Genomic DNA, 24,843 nt, shown 5'->3' with positions numbered 1-24,843 from the left:
GGTGGGGGAGGCTCCCCTCACGGGGGCTCGCGCCCACCGCCACCTACACACACACACCCAGAGCCGCGGCCGGCCCGGGAGAACGCTCTCCCGCCTGCGTACCGGCGTGCCCGCCACGGCCCTCACTCGCGCGGCCCCGCCGCGCCAGGCCCCTCCCCTCACTTCTCTCAGGGACTCCGAGGGCACTGCTCCGCCCGGGGACGACACCCACAGGAGGCGAAGCCGACTCGGTCCCAGACAGGGGGGAAGGGCACGCGGGCGGTCGCACGCGCGGGCCGAGGAGGAAGGCCGGCAGCGGCGGGGAGGGGCCGGCAAGCGCGCACAGCGACGGCCACGGGACAGGGGGCGCGGGCGCCGCCCGGGGACCAGAAAAGACCACCGGGAACACGGCCGGGCCGCCAGGAAAACCAGCGCGGGATCCCACCGCCACCCACACACGAGGGCGGTCCCGCGACGCCTGGGACGCCGGCCGGCCCCGGCCGGCCCCGGAGCGGAGTCCCACGCCCCGGCCCCGCCGCCAGGGCCGGCGGCGCCGTCCACCCGTCTCCTCCGCCCACCCTCGACGGATCCGTCTCTCCATCTAGTCTGACCCCGAGGCGCCACATCCCGGGGACACGCTCTCGAGCGAGGCGGCCCAGACCGTGCCCGCGCGCCGCCACCGGCTCGGGGACGAGGGCGGGCGCGACGGACTCCTCCTCGCCACGGCCGCGGGGCTGGGGAAGCCGGGGCCGACCGGGCGTCGCCCCCCGGCCCTTCTCCTCCTGCACTCACACCGCGGGGGCGGCCGCACGCACGCGGCGCACGCACGGTTCCCCCCCACGTGCCGGACACCCGGCGGGGCCCGGCGGGACCCTCCCCCGACTCGGCGGGGGGAGGCGCGGGCCGCGGTAGGCAACGAGCGGCACACGGCCCCACCGCGGGGCCGGCGCACCCATCCCCCCTCACAGAGGAGAGGTGGGGGGATTCTGCCCACGTGCTCTGGCAGTCGCCACGGCGGCTACACTGCGCACTCAGGAGGGGCAGCGGCCGGGGGCTCCGGTACCCCAGAGGCTCCCTCTCGGATCGCTAGAGAAGGCTTTCTCACCGAGGGCGCGCCGTCCCTCACCCCATCGTCTCTCCTTCGGGCCCACGGAGGCGCTCCACGAGCCGCCGATCCTCGACTGGGCGGGAGGGGTCTGCGGTACAGGTAAGCGGACGACCACACGGGAGCGTGTGCACGGTCGGGGCCGGAGCACGGCCCGTGCCTCCACGACGAGGCAGCACCTGCCCCCAACGGAAGAGGCGAGGGGAACAGGCACGCCTCTCTTCCCGTCTCGACCCCTCCCCCAACGAGAGCCACTCGCGGGACACACACACACCCCACCGCGGTGGGGGACCCGAGGAGGACGCCGGGTTAAGGGAAACGACACCACCGCTCGGCCTCAGGCACCTGAGGGGGCGACCTGGAGCGCTCCAGGGGCACCACCGAGGGTCAAACGAGGCACGCTCACCCACCCACGCGGGGCGCGCGGCGCAGCGGCGGGCACAGCCCTCCCCACCGCGGGGAGGGCCGCTCGCGGGACACGCGCCGAGAAGGCGAAGCGAGAGCGTCCGCTGTGTCCGAAGACCGACGGCCTCACTGACGCCCCGTGGAGGGGGGGCGGGCAGGAGACCGAGAGTCAGGGCCGGAGGCCGCACCCACCCTCCCGCCTTCCTCACCCTCCCCGACGGGCAGGGGGAAAGGCAGGCGAGGGGCCCCGTGGACAGACCGAGAAGACCGCACACGTTCACCAGGAACGCCCGTCCCTCGTCCGGCACGGCTTAGGCCCGGCCCGGGAGAGCACGACCACACCACATCGATCCGTTGAGCCGAGGGGGAGGGGGGAAGGCACGGTGAGGGCAGTCGCCGGAGGGGCCCGCTTTAAGCCTCACCGGCCGCCTCCCCCCGCCACACCTCACCTCACCTCAGGCGACAGCCGCCGACGACCCCAGGAGGAGGAGCTGCCTGACACGGGGCACGGAGCCTACAGAGCGGGGGTCGTCCCGGCCACCACCGGGCGCCCGCAGCGGGGGTCACACAGGGTAGAAGACCCACGGCGCCTCGCCCCGCCGCCCTCGGGTCGCCCAGAGACCGGAGGTGGCGCCACGGGTCGGGTCTGCCAGACACGCCACGCGGGAGCCGACGCACAGGCCCAGGCCGGCGGCCCAAAGGCCCAGAGCCCCGCGTGCGTCCAGAGGCCCAAAGTCCTCGGCGGCAGACGCCGAGAGAGACCGTGTCGGCACTTACCTGGTGGCAGAAAAGGCCCATTTCGGGCGACAAAATGACAGCGCCCGACAGCGGGGCCCACCCACGACTGGCAGGGAGGGACCTTGGCACCTTGGCACCGCCACCTGTCCCCAGCACTACCCCAGAAACACCAGGCCCGGAGCTGTCGGGGGTCATCTGGTCGACTGGGGGGGGGGAGGGGGGCGAAGGGGGCGCCCGGTGGGCGAAGTGGGGGCGCAGACGCCAAGGGGGAGGGAGCTGGCCGGAGACGCCCTCCCCCTTCGCCCGCACGGGTAGGTGTACCCGTCCGTCCGTCCGAGTCTCCGAGCGGGGGTTTGGCTTCGAGTTGCCAAAGAGAAAAACGAAGAGAGACCCGCCGGCGAGGCGCCTCCCACGAGACGAGCGGGCCCCAACGAGGGACCACGCCCGGGGCCCCAGACCGTCCTGTCCGGGGCACCCAGGACGGCTCGAGCCGGTCCCTGACCTCCTGGCCGTGATTCAGGGAGTTGGGGAGGGGTGAGAAAGCAAACCCTCCGGGGGTGGCAAACCCTCCTGAAAGGGCGGGAAAGCAAAAACCTCCTGAAGGGAGACGCAAACCCTTCTGAAAAGGCGAACAGCAAACCCTTTTTGAGGGCGGGAGCCAACCCTCCTGGCAGAAGAAGGCAAACCCTCCTGAGGGCGAAAAGCAAACCCTCCTGAGGGAGGCCCGGTCAGGCCACCCCAGAGCCCGGCTCTGGAGCGCCGCCGCCGCCGCGACGGCCACCCTCCTCAGAAACCTAGAGAACCAATCTCCGGCGACAGCAGGACGTCCCTAGGCCTCGGCGCCACCGCCACTGTCGCTGCCAGCAGAGCCGGTCTCTGAGAGCTGTGCCCTCGGGCCCGGCGGCTGAGTCACAACCCTCCTGAAGGTCGCCGAAGCTCCAGAGGGGAGGGACACTATAAAAGCGGCCGCCAGGTGGCTCCTGACAACCGGCTCCAATGTCCCGAGGACGGGTCGCTGTCGCCGGCCGCCGAGGACGCCACAGCGCCGGCCGCCCAAACGCCCGAGCTCGGCTCGGAGCCGCCGCCTCCGAGAGACGCGACGCGACGCGACCCCGGCCGCAGAGGAAGGGAGAGGAGCTGGGAAATAGCTCCCCAGGAGGCTGCCACGAAGGAGACGCGCTCCCCCCCCCACCCACGCGATTCCAGGCTGGTGGGCGGACATTCCACGGAGACGCCGGCGGGCGGCGGGGCTCGGGGCGGGGACGGCCGAGAGAGGGGCACCAGTGACATCCCGGGCTCCCCCGGGCCCCCTCCCCCGAAGGAGGGAGGGAGGGAGAGAGAGAAGGGAGGGAGGCAGGGAGGGAGGGACCGACCGGCAAAGCGAAACCAGGCAAGCGCTGCTCGGAGAACAAAGCAGGACTTCTCGAAAGCAGACACAGACACAGACACGCAAGCCCAGGAGCAAGAAAGGAAAAGAAGGAGACACTCGGACCCCCAACAAGAGAAAACGAAAGTCAACCTGTGTCGAGACCGTGATCAAGTCCAACGACAACAAACACAAGCATGCGCCGGTGGGCGGGGAAAGTGCGCTTGAGGTCAGGAGAACATGGATTTCAAAATAACTGGCCACAAACACCGGAAAGGAAAGGCGGCCGGGCGGCCGGGCCGGGCGGTCGGGTCTGGGGTGGGGTGGCAGGGCTGCTGGGGGCGGGGGTCGGTGGCGGGGGGGGTGGGGGTGGGGGGTGGGGGGTGGAGGAAACGGGAGCACCTAGAAAGAGGAGGAGACTGTCGGCCGTGCTGAGACACGGAGACATCACACGGCTGGGGACCCGTTCCTATCGTTTGCCCCGGGGTGTGAGAGAGACTTGGCCTCCCGTCTCCTGGGATTTCATCTCCCCAGCAACAACGGTCAGGCAAGCTGTCGGGTGTGTGTGTGCTGCGGGGGGTTGGGGGGTTGGGGGGCGGGGTGGGGAGAAAAAAGAAGACGCCTTTCAAGTGAAAGGAGGGAGCGTAAAGGTCACTGAACCCTCTGACAGCGGCCTTCCATTTTCCACACCAGTGACACGTTCTCCCAAGTCGCCCGGTTCCAGAAAACGCTTTTCGGAAACAGAATCCTCGGGGCCCGCGAACTCCTTAGGAATCCTCGGATGAGCTTCCGGGCCAGGCTATACCGTAGGCAGCGCGCTTCCCCTGAAGCCAAAGCCACGGGCTCCAGAGGGCCACGTCCAAGAAGCTGATCTGGTACGGAACCCGATGTCTTCTTCTCTAGGACACTTCTAGCAGCAGCAAGAGTGCCAGTTTGTGAGAATCGAAGGTGAAGCCGGCACGATGTAAACCCAGCGATGTGAGCGGTCAGAGGCCCATCTAGATTCGAACTCCAGTGCTGGAGGGAGGGGAGCAGTGGGGACAGGAGGGTGGCCTGCGAGTCCGCCGTCCTGTCCCCACTCCCCGTGTGAACATCCGCCCCGTGGAAGGTGTCGAGGAACCTCATGACCTGACCTACGGGGTGAACCGTCGCCAAAGACAAAGAATTCCTCCAGCCAGGCGTCGTCCGCAGCCACGAACCCCTTCCCTCCGTCGCCCGGCCTTTCAGAATGCCACGTGGAGCCCTCTCGAGACGTGTGGGGCTTGGAGGTATGGGCCCCCGAATTCTCCTCGCCCGGCCCTGCAAGAAACCATCCCGGGCCTGCCCCACATGAAGACTTCTCGGGCTTTTCGGTGGACCGGGCCTCCCAGGGTGCCCCTGCACCCGGCACCCTGCGACATCCCGAGAGATCCCACGGAGAAACGTCTCCGGCCACTCGCGCGGCATCTGCCTCGCTGGCGGGCGCCCCTTCCAACCTCCCCAGAGATACGTGAGCACGGACGCTTCTTCCCCATCTGGGTCCCCTCACAGGCTCTGTGAGTTCCTGCGGTTCCGCACGCCCTCGACTTGGCTGTGGTTCGGGGCTCTGTTCTGTTCTGTGTTTGCTCTCCGGCCCACGTGATCTCTCTGGCTAGGGCACCCAGGAAAAGCGAAAAGAAATCGAGTCCGTGTGAGTACTATTCAGGCATCAAGTGGGGATACCTACCAATGACCTCTAACGTGGATCCACCAAGATGGCGGCCGTGTGGGGTTCAGGAGGATCATTTTGCGTTTTCTGGGGGCGCTATTTGCTCTCAATGATTTCACGTGCCTTTTGGGCATGGCTCACGGAGATGGGACGTGAAGCAGCAGGGCAGCCACATCTGGCGTCTCGGCCTAGCTAGGGCGGCTCCACGAGTGACCTCTCGGAACCGGGGCTGAGACCGCCATCCCTCCCCGGGCCCCCCTCGGTGGCTGGGTGTGGGGGGGGGAGGGGGAGGTTTCGGAGGGGAGACGGGAGATCTGGGCTTGTGGTTGGGGGCGCGCGGGGCCACACGTGTCCTGTCATGATATTCCTGCAGCGCTCCAACGAGATAAATATTATTCTCTATTCTGCAGATGGCTATCTGTACCTGAATGGAAATGTATTAGACTCTTGAAATCCGAGCCTTGACGAGGGGTGCGCCCTGTACGTCTCGGGCTACAGGCAGCATACGGAAACTGAAGATATCAGGAATCACGTATAAAGGTTAAAGTCAAAGAAACGGACCTAGTTCAGGGGCAGACTTAGTCTTCCTCGCTGCAGCCTCAAGGTAAACGCTGGGGGTACCCAGTCTATTCTTGGGAAGATACAGTGTTTATTTTAACTGTTGCCAGCAACGCAGCTTCTCCTCTGCCGGAGGTGAAATTGAGATTTAGTTCTTGCAGCTAGTAGTTCTTTTTCAGAACATCTATCAGGAAGGATCCGAATAGCTTGTCATGTCCCTGAAAGTATACTAGAGAACATTTGGTTCAGTTCTCGTACCCAGAGACTGGGGAAATTAAGGTGGCACTAGAAATCGCACCTTTGGGTTATATAGTATCTTTGCTGGAAAACAGGCTGCTCTGAAACTCTAATTGTATCAAACAGTAGCAGGGATAAGAAGTGCATGATCCACAAGTTTCAGTAAAGCTGGCTCTCCCGCTCCTTAACATTATATACATTGTTAACAAAAGTTTAGAACTGGACACTTGATGGCAACAAAGAGGCATCCTGTTTGGCGTTTCTTCGGACTGCAGCCGGGAGAGGAGCAGAGCCGACTTGTTCAGTCCCCGGTCCCGCTACTCCTAGGCCTTTCCTCACACTTGATCTTGGATGCTCTGGGGGCAGGTTGTGTCTGCAACAAGCACTCGATGTGTCCGGAAGCACTGAATCCTCTGTTCATTGACTTTGTTCCCAGGACTGTCTCAGGAGGTGACGATGTTTTCCCATGGGGGAATCTGTGTCAGAGGCTTGCCAACCATACTTTCCACGTGGTTCATGAAAAGCTCGCCCGTCGCCGGTCACCTGTCAACTCACCATCCGTACGAGAGTCAGCACCAACACGCCCGGCAGAGCTGAGCGTCAAGAAGGGGTTGCGTGGAAAGAGATTTGTATGCTTGGTCCTGGTCCTGGTTATAGACAGAAAGTATCAAGGGGGAATAACTCCCAGAATAAGTAGGCTTGCCTGGAATGCGAAATAGTGAGAAGAGGCCTCGCGCTTGGAGGACGGGTCAGAGCTTTAGCCACGGGAGAGTGAAAAGGAAAGGCCCGGGAAAGGGCCGTGGGGCAGGGGACGGTCTGAGCCCAGCACCAGCGGTGAAGGACGAGGAGGCACCTTGAAAGAACGTGCTGTTCGGAGGTTTGTGGTAAGAGCACACCGGTGCTGCTAAAGATGAGGCTTGTGGAACCCAGATAGTAAGGAGGAGCCAGAAACAGGCCAGGAAGGATGAGAATCCCGTGTACTGAGGACCTGCACTTCACCAAGCCCACAGCAAAGGGTGCTGTCTAGATTCAAACCCAGTCACTTGCGCAAACGCCGCTCAGCCACCTCCTCATCTACAAGGCCGACAGATACTCGGTGCGTGAGGTGCGTGTACGTACAGTCTAGGTGGACGGCACTCACATATCAGGCAACCACACAGCTAATACATGCTTTGAAAGAACCAAGAGTGAGCTGATAGCTTTTTCTGGATCTGCCTATAAGCAAAGATACCGCTCGCTGCATACTGTGGATCTCGACTCCTGTCTCACGTCTCCATGAAGCCGTCAGAAAAGTACTGTTCGTGCTCCCTCTCAGGCCAGGAATGACACTTCAAGTGTAACGTGCTCACGAAGTCCTCAGAGATTCATGGATTTGAATCGAGAAATTCCACCTGGTCCTTTCGCTCCCGATCCACTCCTGCTCTCACCACTACTACCACACGGGTCAGACACGAGCGAGTTCCCCTGAATTAGCTTGCACACGTGGGGGTGGAGTTAGCTTTCGGCACACGGATATTTAGAAATTCCATGGCAGTAGGCCAGGTATTCACATTATGTATCGGATATTCGCCTAATTTGATAATAAGAGAGCCCGGGCCTCAGGCATAACTTCAGGCCGATTTTCCCTCCAACGGAAACAGCTCAGATGGGCTGGCAGCCCGAGAGAACGAGCAACTGCCACTAACAGACTGAGACACCTGTGGGCTCCCTCCATGGGGAGACCTTCTGCCAAGGCTTCTCCCTCAAGGGCCGTTACCCAGCCTGCGGGCATCAGCTGAGGAGAAGGGGAGGTGGGTGCCCCGGAAACCAGCCGCGCTCGAGTCAGTCTCCCAGGAGCTCTCGTTCCAGCTCTGGACGCTCACTCCCGGGCCCGGGTTCTCACTCCCGCTTTCAGATGGATCCCAGGCCCTTCTTCAGAGAAGTTCCTCCAGATGAGTCCCCAGCCACCAGTGGGCCTCATTCGACCTTGCGGGACCTCCCTCCCCTTCTGAAGCTAGGTTCCGTCTCTCTCTTCACAAAACTTTAAGTCCAAGATGGATTGTTAACAATGACTTGCCATTTCCTTTTGTTCTCACCATTATTCTGACTACTTGCATTTAATTCCGCTCACCTTCGGATTGCTTGTGACACTCCAGGCCACCGAAAAAAAGAGAGTTTCTGTTCTGGGCTCAAAGATCCTCAGGAGGCATTTGGGCCTCACTTTACCTCTGCTGGAGACAGGAAGGTGGCAGGTGACCGGGACCTGCCAAGAGCAGAGCAGAAGCTGTGCCCCTGAGCAGTGGTGCCTGGCTCTCTCTCATTGGTCGCAGAGGGTCTGCAAGATTCGAGGGGGTTCCTGACGGCCCCACCATGCTGGTGAGCCGTGTCGTCTCATCTCATCGGGAATCTGACCCCGCATCGGCAAGCGTAGCCATGTGCCCTCACCCTGAGTCTCTAAACCCTTCCCAGACCATCACTCGGCCCGCCTTCTCCTCTCAGGCAGAATGAACCTGGGCTTCTCTCCTGGGACAGGTCATTCTGTGTCATGGGATGTCCTCTTTACTCCTATTGCCGGCAACAGGAGTATTGATGTGCTGCTCATAGGTCAGAGACTCCTCATTCGTATTACCCAGAGGCTTTTCTTCAGTCAGTAAATTTTGTTCCTTTGAAGTCAAAGGGATTGCATTGCCTTTGAAGACTATCATTTCTGACCTAGTCGCAAACCGTCTCTTTTGAGGAACTTCCTTAGGGTTCCAGGGATTAAGACAGTTTGCTTCCATTGCAAAGGGCACAGATTCTTTCCTCGATTGCAGGATCTAGATCTCCCGTGCCTCACACTGTAGCCAAAAAGGTATATTTTAAATATAAGAGGGCCAAGCATAAACCTACTACTTTCCCTTTCCATTATTATGATAATAATCTAGTTCTCTTCAAGGCAACACAAATGTTTCTTACTAACTAGAAGGATCATGTCGCGGAAATTATAAAGAGAAAAACAGGGAATTACTTCATGGTATCTCACTACATCCGTCTCTGATCCAACGTACGAAAAATCAAGGAAGTCCACGTAAAGTATCATCTTTAAATAGAGCTCTCCACTTTGAGAGAATAGAACTAAACTCATTAAAACTAAGTTTTCCAGTATGTGGCTGCTTTGAAATCTTGCATCCAACCGACAATTCTGGAACCTATGATAATTCAGAATTGAGTAACCGATGACACAAACACTCTACTAGTCAGGGGGACGTTTTGGATCGCCTGAGTTCTAGGTTCTCAATGTTATCAAGCCAGACACAATCTTCACGGTTTTTCATAGATCCTGTAATATCTTTTTTAAAATTTCAACTTTTTTGAGGTACAATTGACATATAAAATTGCAAGAAATTGAAATATGACTGTGGTGATTTCACGTGTTTACGATGTGAAAGGATTCCTCATCCAGTTAATTCATATCACCTCACATATTTCACCTTCTTTTTTTTTTCTTCCCTCCATCTTTCCCACTTAGATTTTATCTTCATAAGATTTCATTTATACAAAACATGTCAAAAAGATTGCCGTGTTTTACATTAGATCCTCAGACTCTATTCATCTTATAGCTGAACATTTGTTCCCTTTTACCAACCTCTCCCCATAGCCCTAGTAACCACTTTTCTACTCTCTGTATGAGTTTTACTTTTTCCGGGAGGCACTGTCAGAGCCAGTCCTGAAATTTCCTCCAATTACAATTCTTCTCTCAGAGTCATCAGTCCATTTTGTGTTATCTTTCATGTTTTACAAAATTACTCCTAACCAGCAATGGAGCAGGTGTGGCAGGCAATGAGCCAAGAAGATTTACAGGGTGGCATCCACTTACTGTGGGAATTAACCATGGCATTGATCAGTCTATCAACCTAGAAAGAGATAACTGGACATTGCACAAAAATTTGCTTATTTCTTTGTAGAAGTTTGGCATTAAACTAAACCCTTAGTTTGGGATGGGATGGGGTGGGGTGGGGTGGGGTGGGGTGGGGTGGGGGGGTGGGGGGTGGAGGAAACGGGAGCACCTAGAAAGAGGAGGAGACTGTCGGCCGTGCTGAGACACGGAGACATCACACGGCTGGGGACCCGTTCCTATCGTTTGCCCCGGGGTGTGAGAGAGACTTGGCCTCCCGTCTCCTGGGATTTCATCTCCCCAGCAACAACGGTCAGGCAAGCTGTCGGGTGTGTGTGTGCTGCGGGGGGTTGGGGGGTTGGGGGGCGGGGTGGGGAGAAAAAAGAAGACGCCTTTCAAGTGAAAGGAGGGAGCGTAAAGGTCACTGAACCCTCTGACAGCGGCCTTCCATTTTCCACACCAGTGACACGTTCTCCCAAGTCGCCCGGTTCCAGAAAACGCTTTTCGGAAACAGAATCCTCGGGGCCCGCGAACTCCTTAGGAATCCTCGGATGAGCTTCCGGGCCAGGCTATACCGTAGGCAGCGCGCTTCCCCTGAAGCCAAAGCCACGGGCTCCAGAGGGCCACGTCCAAGAAGCTGATCTGGTACGGAACCCGATGTCTTCTTCTCTAGGACACTTCTAGCAGCAGCAAGAGTGCCAGTTTGTGAGAATCGAAGGTGAAGCCGGCACGATGTAAACCCAGCGATGTGTGCGGTCAGAGGCCCATCTAGATTCGAACTCCAGTGCTGGAGGGAGGGGAGCAGTGGGGACAGGAGGGTCGCCTGCGAGTCCGCCGTCCCGTCCCCACTCCTCCTGTGAACATCCGCCCCGTGGAAGGTGTCGAGGAACCTCATGACCTGACCTGCGGGGTGAACCGTCGCCAAAGACAAAGAATTCCTCCAGCCAGGCGTTGTCCGCAGCCACGAACCCCTTCCCTCCGTCGCCCGGCCTTTCAGAATGCCACGTGGAACCCTCTCGAGACGTGTGGGGCTTGGAGGTATGGGCCCCCGAATTCTCCTCGCCCGGCCCTGCAAGAAACCATTCCGTGCCTGCCCCACATGAAGACTTCTCGGGCTTTTCGGTGGACCGGGCCTCCCAGGGTGCCCCTGCACCCGGCACCCTGCGACACCCCGAGAGATCCCACGGAGAAACGTCTCCGGCCACTCGCGCGGCACCTGCCTCGCTGGCGGGCGCCCCTTCCAACCTCCCCAGAGATACGTGAGCACGGACGCTTCTTCCCCATCTGGGTCCCCTCACAGGCTCTGTGAGTTCCTGCGGTTCCGCACGCCCTCGACTTGGCTGTGGTTCGGGGCTCTGTTCTGTTCTGTGTTTGCTCTCCGGCCCACGTGATCTCTCTGGCTAGGGCACCCAGGAAAAGCGAAAAGAAATCGAGTCCGTGTGAGTACTATTCAGGCATCAAGTGGGGATACCTACCAACGACCTCTAACGTGGATCCACCAAGATGGCGGCCGTGTGGGGTTCAGGAGGATCATTTTGCGTTTTCTGGGGGCGCTGTTTGCTCTCAATGATTTCACGTGCCTTTTGGGCATGGCTCACGGAGATGGACGTGAAGCAGCAGGGCAGCCACATCTGGCGTCTCGGCCTAGCTAGGGCGGCTCCACGAGTGACCTCTCGGAACCGGGGCTGAGACCGCCATCCCTCCCCGGGCCCCCCTCGGTGGCTGGGTATGGGGGGGAGGAGGGGGAGGTTTCGGAGGGGAGACGGGAGATCTGGGCTTGTGGTTGGGGGCGCGCGGGGCCACACGTGTCCTGTCATGATATTCCTGTAACGCTCCAACGAGATACGTATTATTCTCTATTCTGCAGATTGCTATCTGTATCTGAATGGAAATGTATTAGACTCTTGAAATCTGAGCCTTGACGAGGGGTGCGCCCTGTACGTCTCGGGCTACAGGCAGCATACGGAAACTGAAGATATCAGGAATCACGTATAAAGGTTCAAGTCAAAGAAACGGACCTAGTTCAGTGGCAGACTTAGTCTTCCTCGCTGCAGCCTCAAGGTAAATGCTGGGGGTACCCAGTCTATTCTTGGGAAGATACAGTGTTTATCTTAACTGTTGCCAGCAGCGCAGCTTCTCCTCTACCGGAGTTGAAATTGAGATTTAGTTCTTGCAGCTAGTAGTTCTTTTTCAGAACATCTATCGGGAAGGATCTGAATAGCTTGTCATGTCCCTGAAAATATACTAGACAACATTTGGTTCAGCTCTCGTACCCAGAGACTGGGGAAATTAAGGGGGCACTAGAAATCGCACCTTTGCGTTATATAGTATCTTTCCTGGAAAACAGGGTGCTCTTAAACTCTAATTGTATCAAACAGTAGCAGGGATAAGAAGTGCACGATCCACAAGTTTCAGTAAAGCCGGCTCTCCCGCGCCTTAACATTGTATACATTGTTAACAAAAGTTTAGAACTGGACACTCGATGGCAACAAAGAGGCATCCTGTTTGGCGTTTCTTTGGACTGCAGCCGGGAGAGGAGCAGAGCCGACTTGTTCAGTCCCCGGTCCCGCTACTCCTAGGCCTTTCCTCACACTTGACCTTGGATGCTCTGGGGCAGGTTGTGTCTGCCACAAGCACTCGATGTGTCCGGAAGCACTGAATCCTCTGTTCGTTGACTTTGTTCCCAGGACTGTCTCAGGAGGTGACGATGTTTTCCCATGGGGGAATCTGTGTCAGAGGCTTGCCAACCATACTTTCCACGTGGTTCATGAAAAGCTCACCCGTCACCGGTCACCTGTCGACTCACCATCCGTACGAGAGTCAGCACCAACACGCCCGGCAGAGCTGAGCGTCAAGAAGGGGTTGCGTGGAAAGAGATTTGTGTGCTTGGTCCTGGTCCTGGTTATAGACAGAAAGTATCAAGGGGGAATAACTCCCAGAATAAGTAGGCTTGCCTGGAATGCGAAATAGTGAGAAGAGGCCTCGCGCTTGGAGGATGGGTCAGAGCTCTAGCCACGGGAGAGTGAAAAGGAAAGGCCCGGGAAAGGGCCGTGGGGCAGGGGACGGTCTGAGCCCAGCACCAGCGGTGAAGGACGAGGAGGCACCTTGAAAGAACGTGCTGTTCGGAGGTTTGTGGTAAGAGCACACCGGTGCTGCTAAAGATGAGGCTTGTGGAACCCAGATGGTGAAGAGGAGCCAGAAACAGGCCAGGAAGGATGAGAATCCTGTGTACTGAGGACCTGCACTTCACCAAGCCCACAGCAAAGGGTGCTGTCTAGATTCAAACCCAGTCACTTGCGCAAACGCCCCTCAGCCACCTCCTCATCTACAAGGCCGACAGATACTCGGTGCGTGAGGTGCGTGTACAGTCTAGGTGGACGGCACTCACATTATCGGGCAACCACACAGCTACTACGTGCTTTGAAAGAACCAACAGTGAGCTGATAGCTTTTTCTGGATCTGCCTATAAGCAAAGATACCGCTCGCTGCATACTGTGGATCTCGACTCCTGTCTCACGTCTCCATGAAGCCGTCAGAAAAGTCCTGTTCGTGCTCCCTCTCAGGCCAGGAATGACACTTAAAGTGTAACGTGCTCACGAAGTCCTCAGAGATTCATGGATTTGAATCGAGAAATTCCACCTGGTCCTTTCGCTCCCGATCCACTCCTGCTCTCACCACTACTACCACACGGGTCAGACACGAGCGAGTTCCCCTGAATTAGCTTGCACACGTGGGGACGGAGTTAGCTTTCGGCACACGGATATTTAGAAATTCCATGGCAGTAGGCCAGGTATTCACATTATGTATCGGATATTCGCCTAATTTGATAATAAGAGAGCTCAGGCCTCAGGCGTAACTTCAGGCAGATTTCCCCTCCAACAGAAACAGCTCAGATGGGCTGGCAGCCCGAGAAAACGAGCAACTGCCACTGACAGACTGAGACACCCATGGGCTCCCTCCGCGGGGAGACCTTCTGCCAAGGCTTCTCCCTCAAGGGCCGTGACCCAGCCTGCGGGCATCAGCTGAGGAGAAGGGGAGGTGGGTGCCCCGGAAACCAGCCGCGCTCGAGTCAGTCTCCCAGGAGCTCTCATTCCAGCTCTGGACGCTCACTCCCGGGCCTGGGTTCCCACTCCCGCTTTCAGATGGATCCCAGGCCCTTCTTCAGAGAAGTTCCTCCAGATGAGTCCCCAGCCACCAGTGGGCCTCATTCGACCTTGCGGGACCTCCCTCCCCTTCTGAAGCTAGGTTCCGTCTCTCTCTTCACAAAACTTTACGTCCAAAATAGATTGTTAACAGTGACTTGCCGTTTCCTTTTGTTCTCACCATTATTCTGACTACTTGCATTTAATTCCGCTCACCTTCGGATTGCTTATGACACTCCAGGCCACCGAAAAAAAGAGTTTCCGTTCTGAGCTCAAAGATCCTCAGGCGGCATTTGGGCCTCACTTTACCTCTGCTGGAGACAGGAAGGTGGCAGGTGACCGGGACCTGCCAAGAGCAGAGCAGAAGCTGTGCCCCTGAGCAGTGGTGCCTGGCTCTCTCTCATTGGTCGCAGAGGGTCTGCAAGATTCGAGGGGGTTCTTGACGCCCCCACCATGCTGGCGAGCCGTGTCGTCTCATCTCATCGGGAATCTGACCCCTCATCAGCAAGCGTAGCCATGTGCCCGCACCCTGAGTCTCTAAACCCTTCCCAGACCATCGCTCGGCCCGCCTTCTCCTCTCGGGCAGAATGAACCTGGGCTTCTCTCCTGGGACAGGTCCTTCTGTGTCATGGGATGTCCTCTTTACTCCTATTGCCGGCAATAGGAGTATTGATGGGCTGCTCATAGGTCAGAGACTCCTCATTCGTATTACCCAGAGGCTTCTCTTCAGTCAGTAAATTTTGTTCCTTTGACCTTAAAGGGATTGCCTTTGAAGACTATCATTTCTGACCTAGTCGCAAACCGTCTCTTTTGAGGAACTTCCTTAGGGTTCCAGGGATTAAGACAGTTTGCTTCCATTGCAAAGGGCACAGATTCATTCCTCGATTGCAGGATCTAGATCTCCTGTGCCTCACACTCTAGCCAAAAAGGTATATTTTAAATATAAAAGGGCCAAGCATAAACCTACTACTTTCCCTTTCCATTATTATGATAATAATCTAATTCTCTTCAAGGCAACACAAATGTTTCTTACTAACTAGAAGGATCATGTCGCGGAAATTATAAAGAGAAAAACAGGGAATTACTTCATGATATCTCACTATATCCGTCTCTGATCCAGCGTACGAAACATCAAGGAAGTCCACGTGAAATATCATCTTTAAATAGAGCTCTCCGCTTTGAGAGAATAGAACTAAACTCATTAAAACTAAGTTTTCCAGCATGTGGCTGCTTTGAAATCTTGCATCCAACCAACAATTCTGGAACCTATGATAATTCGGAATTGAGTAACCGATGACACAAACACTCTATTAGTCAGGGGGACGTTTTGGATCGCCTGAGTTCTAGGTTCTCAATGTTATCAAGCCAGACACAATCCTCACGGTTTTTCATAGATCTTGTAATATCTTTTTTAAAATTTCAACTTTTTTGAGGTATAATTGACATACAACATTGCAAGAAATTGAAATATAACTGTGGTGATTTCATGTGTTTACGATGTGAAAGGATTCCTCATCCAGTTAATTCATATCACCTCACATATTTCACCTTCTTTTTTTTTTTCTTCCCTCCATCTTTCCTACTTAGATTTTTATCTTCATATAAGATTTCATTTATACAAAACATGTCAAAAAGATTGCCGTGTTTTACGTTAGATCCTCAGACTCTATTCATCTTATAGCTGAATATTTGTTCCCTTTTACCAACCTCTCCCCATAGCCCTAGTAACCACTTTTCCACTCTCTGTATGAGTTTTACTTTTTCCGGGATGCAATATCAGAGCCAGTCCTGAAATGTCCTCCAATTACAATTCTTCTCTCAGAGTCATCAGTCCATTTTGTGTTCTCTTTCATGTTTTACAACATTACTCCTAACCAGCAATGGAGCGGGTGTGGCAGGCAATGAGCCAAGAAGATTTACAGGGTGGCATCCACTTACTGTGGGAATTAACCACGGCATTGATCAGTCTATCAACCTAGAAAGAGATCACTGGACATTGCACAAAAATTTGCTTATTTCTTTGTAGAAGTTTGGCATTAAACTAAACCCTTAGTTTGGGATGGGATGGGATGGGGTGGGATGGGATGGGATGGGATGGGGTGGGGGGTGGGGGGTGGAGGAAACGGGAGCACCCAGAACGAGGAGGAGACTGTCGGCCGTGCCGAGACACGGAAACATCGCACGGCTGGGGACCCGTTCCTATCGTCTTCCCCGGGGTGTGAAAGAGACTTGGCCTCCCGTCTCCTGAGAGTTCATCTCCCCAGCAACAACGGTCAGGCAAGCTGTCGGGTGTGTGTGTGTTGCGGGGGGTTGGGGGGCGGGGTGGGGAGAAAAAAGAAGACACCTTTCAAGTGAAAGGAGGGAGCGTAAAGGTCACTGAACCCTCTGACAGCGGCCTTCCATTTTCCAGACCAGTGACACGTTCCCCCAAGTCGCCCGGTTCCAGAAAACGCTTTTCGGAAACAGAATCCTCGGGGCCCGCGAACTCCTGAGGAATCCTCGGATGAGCTTCCGGGCCAGGCTATACCGTAGGCAGCGTGCTTCCCCTGAAGCCAAAGCCACGGGCTCCAGAGGGCCGCGTCCAAGAAGCTGATCTCGTACGGAACCCGGTGTCTTCTTCTCTAGGACACTCCTAGAAGCAGCAAGAGTGCCAGTTTGTGAGACTCGAAGGTGAAGCCGGCACGACGTAAACCCAGCGATGTGTGCGGTCAGAGGCCCATCTAGATTCGAGCTCCAGTTCTGGAGGGGAGCAGTGGGGACAGGAGGGTGGCCTGCGAGTCCGCCGTCCCGTCCCCACTCCTCCTGTGAACATCCGCCCCGTGGAAGGTGTCGAGGAACCTCATGACCTGACCTGCGGGGTGAACCGTCGCCAAAGACAAAGAATTCCTCCAGCCAGGCGTTGTCCGCAGCCACGAACCCCTTCCCTCCGTCGCCCGGCCTTTCAGAATGCCACGTGGAACCCTCTCGAGACGTGTGGGGCTTGGAGGTATGGGCCCCCGAATTCTCCTCGCCCGGCCCTGCAAGAAACCATTCCGTGCCTGCCCCACATGAAGACTTCTCGGGCTTTTCGGTGGACCGGGCCTCCCAGGGTGCCCCTGCACCCGGCACCCTGCGACACCCCGAGAGATCCCACGGAGAAACGTCTCCGGCCACTCGCGCGGCACCTGCCTCGCTGGCGGGCGCCCCTTCCAACCTCCCCAGAGATACGTGAGCACGGACGCTTCTTCCCCATCTGGGTCCCCTCACAGGCTCTGTGAGTTCCTGCGGTTCCGCACGCCCTCGACTTGGCTGTGGTTCGGGGCTCTGTTCTGTTCTGTGTTTGCTCTCCGGCCCACGTGATCTCTCTGGCTAGGGCACCCAGGAAAAGCGAAAAGAAATCGAGTCCGTGTGAGTACTATTCAGGCATCAAGTGGGGATACCTACCAACGACCTCTAACGTGGATCCACCAAGATGGCGGCCGTGTGGGGTTCAGGAGGATCATTTTGCGTTTTCTGGGGGCGCTGTTTGCTCTCAATGATTTCACGTGCCTTTGGGGCATGGCTCACGGAGATGGACGTGAAGCAGCAGGGCAGCCACATCTGGCGTCTCGGCCTAGCTAGGGCGGCTCCACGAGTGACCTCTCGGAACCGGGGCTGAGACCGCCATCCCTCCCCGGGCCCCCCTCGGTGGCTGGGTATGGGGGGGAGGAGGGGGAGGTTTCGGAGGGGAGACGGGAGATCTGGGCTTGTGGTTGGGGGCGCGCGGGGCCACACGTGTCATGTCATGATATTCCTGTAACGCTCCAACGAGATACGTATTATTCTCTATTCTGCAGATTGCTATCTGTATCTGAATGGAAATGTATTAGACTCTTGAAATCTGAGCCTTGACGAGGGGTGCGCCCTGTACGTCTCGGGCTACAGGCAGCATACGGAAACTGAAGATATCAGGAATCACGTATAAAGGTTCAAGTCAAAGAAACGGACCTAGTTCAGGGGCAGACTTAGTCTTCCTCGCTGCAGCCTCAAGGTAAATGCTGGGGGTACCCAGTCTATTCTTGGGAAGATACAGTGTTTATCTTAACTGTTGCCAGCAGCGCAGCTTCTCCTCTACCGGAGTTGAAATTGAGATTTAGTTCTTGCAGCTAGTAGTTCTTTTTCAGAACATCTATCGGGAAGGATCTGAATAGCTTGTCATGTCCCTGAAAATATACTAGACAACATTTGGTTCAGCTCTCGTACCCAGAGACTGGGGAAATTAAGGTGGCACTAGAAATCGCACCTTTGCGTTATATAGTATCTTTCCTGGAAAACAGGGTGCTCTTAAACTCTAATTGTATCAAACAGTAGCAGGGATAAGAAGTGCACGATCCACAAGTTTCAGTAAAGCCGGCTCTCCCGCGCCTTAACATTGTATACATTGTTAACAAAAGTTTAGAACTGGACACTCGATGGCAACAAAGAGGCATCCTGTTTGGCGTTTCTTTGGACTGCAGCCGGGAGAGGAGCAGAGCCGACTTGTTCAGTCCCCGGTCCCGCTACTCCTAGGCCTTTCCTCACACTTGACCTTGGATGCTCTGGGGCAGGTTGTGTCTGCCACAAGCACTCGATGTGTCCGGAAGCACTGAATCCTCTGTTCGTTGACTTTGTTCCCAGGACTGTCTCAGGAGGTGACGATGTTTTCCCATGGGGGAATCTGTGTCAGAGGCTTGCCAACCATACTTTCCACGTGGTTCATGAAAAGCTCACCCGTCACCGGTCACCTGTCGACTCACCATCCGTACGAGAGTCAGCACCAACACGCCCGGCAGAGCTGAGCGTCAAGAAGGGGTTGCGTGGAAAGAGATTTGTGTGCTTGGTCCTGGTCCTGGTTATAGACAGAAAGTATCAAGGGGGAATAACTCCCAGAATAAGTAGGCTTGCCTGGAATGCGAAATAGTGAGAAGAGGCCTCGCGCTTGGAGGATGGGTCAGAGCTCTAGCCACGGGAGAGTGAAAAGGAAAGGCCCGGGAAAGGGCCGTGGGGCAGGGGACGGTCTGAGCCCAGCACCAGCGGTGAAGAACGAGGAGGCACCTTGAAAGAACGTGCTGTTCGGAGGTTTGTGGTAAGAGCACACCGGTGCTGCTAAAGATGAGGCTTGTGGAACCCAGATGGTGAAGAGGAGCCAGAAACAGGCCAGGAAGGATGAGAATCCTGTGTACTGAGGACCTGCACTTCACCAAGCCCACAGCAAAGGGTGCTGTCTAGATTCAAACCCAGTCACTTGCGCAAACGCCCCTCAGCCACCTCCTCATCTACAAGGCCGACAGATACTCGGTGCGTGAGGTGCGTGTACAGTCTAGGTGGACGGCACTCACATTATCGGGCAACCACACAGCTACTACGTGCTTTGAAAGAACCAACAGTGAGCTGATAGCTTTTTCTGGATCTGCCTATAAGCAAAGATACCGCTCGCTGCATACTGTGGATCTCGACTCCTGTCTCACGTCTCCATGAAGCCATCAGAAAAGTCCTGTTCGTGCTCCCTCTCAGGCCAGGAATGACACTTAAAGTGTAACGTGCTCACGAAGTCCTCAGAGATTCATGGATTTGAATCGAGAAATTCCACCTGGTCCTTTCGCTCCCGATCCACTCCTGCTCTCACCACTACTACCACACGAGCGAGTTCACCTGAATTAGCTCGCACACGTGGGGATGGAGTTAGCTTTCGGCACACGGATATTTAGAAATTCCATGGCAGTATGCCAGGTATTCACATTATGTATCAGATATTCGCCTAATTTGATAATAAGAGAGCTCATGCCTCAGGCATAACTTCAGGCAGATTTCCCCTCCAACAGAAACAGCTCAGATGGGCTGGCAGCCCGAGAAAACGAGCAACTGCCACTGACAGACTGAGACACCTATGGGCTCCCTCCATGGGGAGACCTTCTGCCAAGGCTTCTCCCTCAAGGGCCGTGACCCAGCCTGCGGGCATCAGCTGAGGAGAAGGGGAGGTGGGTGCCCCGGAAACCAGCCGCGCTCGAGTCAGTCTCCCAGGAGCTCTCATTCCAGCTCTGGACACTCACTCCCGGGCCTGGGTTCTCACTCCCGCTTTCAGATGGATCCCAGGCCCTTCTTCAGAGAAGTTCCTCCAGATGAGTCCCCAGCCACCAGTGGGCCTCATTCGACCTTGCTGGACCTCCCTCCCCTTCTGAAGCTAGGTTCCGTCTCTCTCTTCACAAAACTTTAAGTCCAAAATAGATTGTTAACAATGACTTGCCATTTCCTTTTGTTCTCACCACTATTCTGACTACTTGCATTTAATTCTGCTCACCTTTGGATTGCTTATGACACTCCAGGCCACTGAAAAAAGAGAGTGTCCATTCTGAGCTCAAAGATTCTCAGGCGGCATTTGGGCCTCACTTTACCTCTGCTGGAGACCTAGGAAGGTGGCAGGTGACCGGGACCTGCCAAGAGCAGAGCAGAAGCTGTGCCCCTGAGCAGTGGTGCCTGGCTCTCTCTCATTGGTCGCAGAGGGTCTGCAAGATTCGAGGGGGTTCTTGACGGCCCCACCATGCTGGCGAGCCGTGTCGTCTCATCTCATCGGGAATCTGACCCCTCATCAGCAAGCGTAGCCATGTGCCCGCACCCTGAGTCTCTAAACCCTTCCCAGACCATCGCTCGGCCCGCCTTCTCCTCTCGGGCAGAATGAACCTGGGCTTCTCTCCTGGGACAGGTCCTTCTGTGTCATGGGATGTCCTCTTTACTCCTATTGCCGGCAATAGGAGTATTGATGGGCTGCTCATAGGTCAGAGACTCCTCATTCGTATTACCCAGAGGCTTTTCTTCAGTCAGTAAATTTTGTTCCTTTGACCTTAAAGGGATTGCCTTTGAAGACTATCATTTCTGACCTAGTCGCAAACCGTCTCTTTTGAGGAACTTCCTTAGGGTTCCAGGGATTAAGACAGTTTGCTTCCATTGCAAAGGGCACAGATTCATTCCTCGATTGCAGGATCTAGATCTCCTATGCCTCACACTGTAGCCAAAAAGGTATATTTTAAATATAAAAGGGCCAAGCATAAACCTACTACTTTCCCTTTCCATTATTATGATAATAATCTAATTCTCTTCAAGGCAACACAAATGTTTCTTACTAACTAGAAGGATCATGTCGCGGAAATTATAAAGAGAAAAACAGGGAATTACTTCATGATATCTCACTACATCCGTCTCTGATCCGACGTAGGAAAAATCAAGGAAGTCCACGTAAAGTATCATCTTTAAATAGAGCTCTCCGCTTTGAGAGAATAGAACTAAACTCATTAAAACTAAGTTTTCCAGTATGTGGCTGCTTTGAAATCTTGCATCCAACCAACAATTCTGGAACCTATGATAATTCAGAATTGAGTAACCGATGACACAAACACTCTATTAGTCAGGGGGACGTTTTGGATCGCCTGAGTTCTACGTTCTCAATGTTATCAAGCCAGACACAATCTTCACGGTTTTTCATAGATCTTGTAATATCTTTTTTAAAATTTCAACTTTTTTGAGGTATAATTGACATATAAAATTGCAAGAAATTGAAATATAACTGTGGTGATTTCATGTGTTTACGATGTGAAAGGATTCCTCATCCAGTTAATTCATATCACCTCACATATTTCACCTTCTTTTTTTTTTCTTCCCTCCATCTTTCCTACTTAGATTTTATCTTCATAAGATTTCATTTATACAAAACATGTCAAAAAGATTGCCGTGTTTTACATGAGATCCTCAGACTCTATTCATCTTATAGCTGAATATTTGTTCCCTTTTACCAACCTCTCCCCATAGCCCTAGTAACCACTTTTCTACTCTCTGTATGAGTTTTACTTTTTCCGGGATGCAATATCAGAGCCAGTCCTGAAATTTCCTCCAATTACAATTCTTCTCTCAGAGTCATCAGTCCATTTTGTGTTCTCTTTCATGTTTTACAATATTACTCCTAGGCGTCTCGGCCTAGCTAGGGCGGTTTCACAAGTGACCTCTCAGAACCGCGGCTGAGACCTCCATCCCTCCCCGGGCCCCCCTCGGTGGCTGGGCGCTGGGGTGGTGGGGGGTGGGGAGAGGAGTCGGGGGAGCTGGTCTAGGGGTTGGGGGCGGGTGAGGGCCAGGGGACCGTCCCCGGTGGTCCCGCTGAGACGTGAAGGCAGGTTCTGTCCCGCTGAGAACTTCCTGCCTTCGGGCGTGTGAGAGGAGCAGATTTCTCTCCAATCCAAGGCCATGCATCATTTTTGGCCTGTTCAACAAGGCTAGACAAGCACGTATTTGTGTGTCTATCTTGGCTTGTTTTCTGACGGAGGCCAAAGACCTCTTCAGGCGTGTCCAAAGGATCTGCCAGGGTGGGAGGGTGCAGGTCAATCCATGTGTCAAGAGAGCCAGAGAATCTGTCACAGCTGTGACTCAGGCCTTTTTCAGAAACAGGCCAACTTTGATGATTCCCCTGGACAGGAATCACCGCAGAAGTTTCCTTGAAGGGATCGAGTTGCAGGAGTCGGGGGCGTGGCCCCGCCGCCGCCAGAGGGCTTCCTCAGCCAGGCAAGGCCGGCCGCTGGCCGGGGCTATTGTCTGTGGGCCCCACCCCCACCGCCACCCTCCACCCTCCCCTCCCCCTCCCCCTTCCCCTTCCCCTCCCCCTCCCCCTCCCCCTCCCGCTCCCCCTGCAGGGCCCCTCGTGGGATAGCTTCATTCAAATGCAGAACGCTTTCCAGTCAAGGAAGAGCCTTTGGACTTTGCCTCGATTGAATGGTGATCCGCCCCGACCCCACCCCCATTTCTCCACCTTGAGGCTGCCCCTTCAGCACCGCGCGGAGGAATGGGCCTGGGGGGGGGGGGAGGGAGGCTGAGGGACAAACTCGCCTTGGGTCAGGCCAAAGGAGTCTCCTCCTTTTCGTAACCCAGGAAACCCCGCTAATGCATGTGAGGATCACGGACGTGCGTCGAAGCAGCCATCATCTCTTGACATCTTCCTCCGTGGGAGGCGTTTTTCCTTCCTGCCTGCCTTCAGAGAGACAGAAAAGGAGGGAGGGGCAGAGCGTTCCGCTGGCGCTGGCCGGTTCTTAAGTCACTTGAATCCAAAACACTCCATAGGGCACGGAGGGGTGCGTGCGTGGGGTGGGGTGGGGGCGGCGGCCTACTCCGGACCCCAGGCGTTCCCTCCTCTGACACTTGCCTGGAACCCATGAAAAGCTGAGCTGGTGACTGTGTGTGTGTGTGAATGCGTGCATGTGCGCGTGTCCGTGAGAGAAGGCACGTGTGCGTGAGAGAAAAAGAGAAAAAGGAAGGAGAGAAAGAAAGAGAGAGAGAGAAAGAAAGAGAAGGAAAGAAAGAGAGAGAGAGAGACAGAGAGAGAAAGAAAGAAAGGAAGACAGACAGACAGAGAGGGAGGGAGGGAGGGAGGGGGAGAGAGAGAGAGAGAGAGAAAGAAAGAATGAAAGAAAGAAAGAAAAAGAAAAGAAAATCCAGAATGAAAGGAGGAAGGAACGAGGGAAGGAGGGAGGGACCAAATAGGTTAGTTAGTACGGGCCTCCCTGTCATGGAAAAGAGTCTCTGAGCACAGATCCTCCGTTCAGTGAACCAGTTCTCATATCTCCTCTCAGGAGGCTGTGATGTCGATGGACGGGTTTGGGAAAGCAGGCCTGGGGTGCAAGCAATCAGGTATTTCCTCAGAGGCACTTGTAGGGAAACCAAGGAAACACACAGGTTCATCCCTGGAGCGGATTCGAAACCAGTCGGTGCAGGGGGAGTCAGTCAAGGAGATTTCTAGATGTCAGGGTCGGGTCCTGGAGCGGGTTGCCATGCCCTTCTCCAGGAGACCTTCCTGGCCCGGGGATGGAACCCGGGTCTCCTGCATCGCAGGCAGACTCTTGACCGTGTGAGCCACCAAGGAAGCTCTGTCGGAAATGTTCACCGAGTCCTCTTGTTGTAGCCACGCGTTCTGGGAAACAAACTCACTCAGAAGGACCATGCAGGTAGTGGAGTGCAGTTTCTTACACCAGCGGGCCCAAGGCAGAGTCTTCTCTTAGCCAAGGACCCCAACCAGCATTCGTGAAAATCTTTTATACCTCAGGGGTATGTGTCTGAACCCACCACCCCAAATTCCTTGAGACTTACCTAAACAAAGGAAGGGTAAAGACAATCCCGATAACCCCATCATTCATGTGTTATAAGACGAGATACACAGTGGACATTTATTCACAGGCCTGTGGTCATATCCTGATACACATAATGGAACTGATGGCTTTGTTCTGTGACAGAGATAATTAGCATATTCTTTTAGGCCACGGAGAGTCCAAGTACAAGCCCCAAAGGCTGTTTTATCCGGGTGTGTGTGTGTGTGTGTGTGTGTGTGTGTGTGCGCGCGCGCGCACGCGCGGGCAGGCGCCTGCGTGTGTGTGTGTGCGTGTCCGGTTTTCCATTGGTATGCCCCTTCTATAGACACCGGGCACAAAGTTCAGAGTCCATTGGGAGGGTGACCGTGCGTGTAGCCTCATGTTCGCAGCCTGGCCTAAGATGGAGTCCAGCTCTGTCTGTTTCCTCCTTCACTCTAGCTTCCATCTGCAGAGCTTCAGGCACAGGGCCTTTTGAGTTCTCCGTCAGAAGGGCAAGAGATGGTGGCAAATGTCCCCCCAGAGAGGGTTGTCCCCTCTGACAGAGCTTCCGATATCGGAGGCAACTCAGAAAACTTCAGGATCCAGTCCCACTTTCGGGGGAAGCACCACAGGCAAAGGACCAAACACACGTGGCCCAGGAATCTCCCATCCAGAAGTG

General features: G+C 55.5%; 2 long non-coding RNA genes across 3 annotated transcripts in view; both read left to right on the top strand.

Moving 5' to 3' along the window:
• The window catches only part of LOC145534288 (uncharacterized), a 33,497-nt gene extending 24,053 nt beyond the window's left edge, over positions 1-9,444 (top strand). For both annotated transcript variants that reach the window (XR_014074417.1, XR_014074418.1), the window contains exons 2-3: positions 5,691-5,884; positions 6,512-9,444. This is a non-coding gene — a long non-coding RNA (uncharacterized LOC145534288). The remainder of the gene's footprint in view (positions 1-5,690; positions 5,885-6,511) is intronic.
• An 800-nt stretch (positions 9,445-10,244) lies between these two features.
• Positions 10,245-15,561, top strand: LOC145534287 (uncharacterized). The gene is made up of 2 exons (XR_014074416.1): positions 10,245-11,989; positions 12,616-15,561. It is a non-coding gene; the product is annotated as an uncharacterized LOC145534287 (long non-coding RNA).
• The last annotated feature ends 9,282 nt before the right edge of the window (positions 15,562-24,843 follow it).

This window comes from Giraffa tippelskirchi, chromosome 14 (assembly GCF_054371585.1).
Source record: "Giraffa tippelskirchi isolate mGirTip1 chromosome 14, T2T-mGirTip1v1.2.pri, whole genome shotgun sequence".
Taxonomy (NCBI): Eukaryota; Metazoa; Chordata; class Mammalia; order Artiodactyla; family Giraffidae; genus Giraffa; species Giraffa tippelskirchi.
This window is presented reverse-complemented; position numbering and strand designations above follow the sequence as displayed.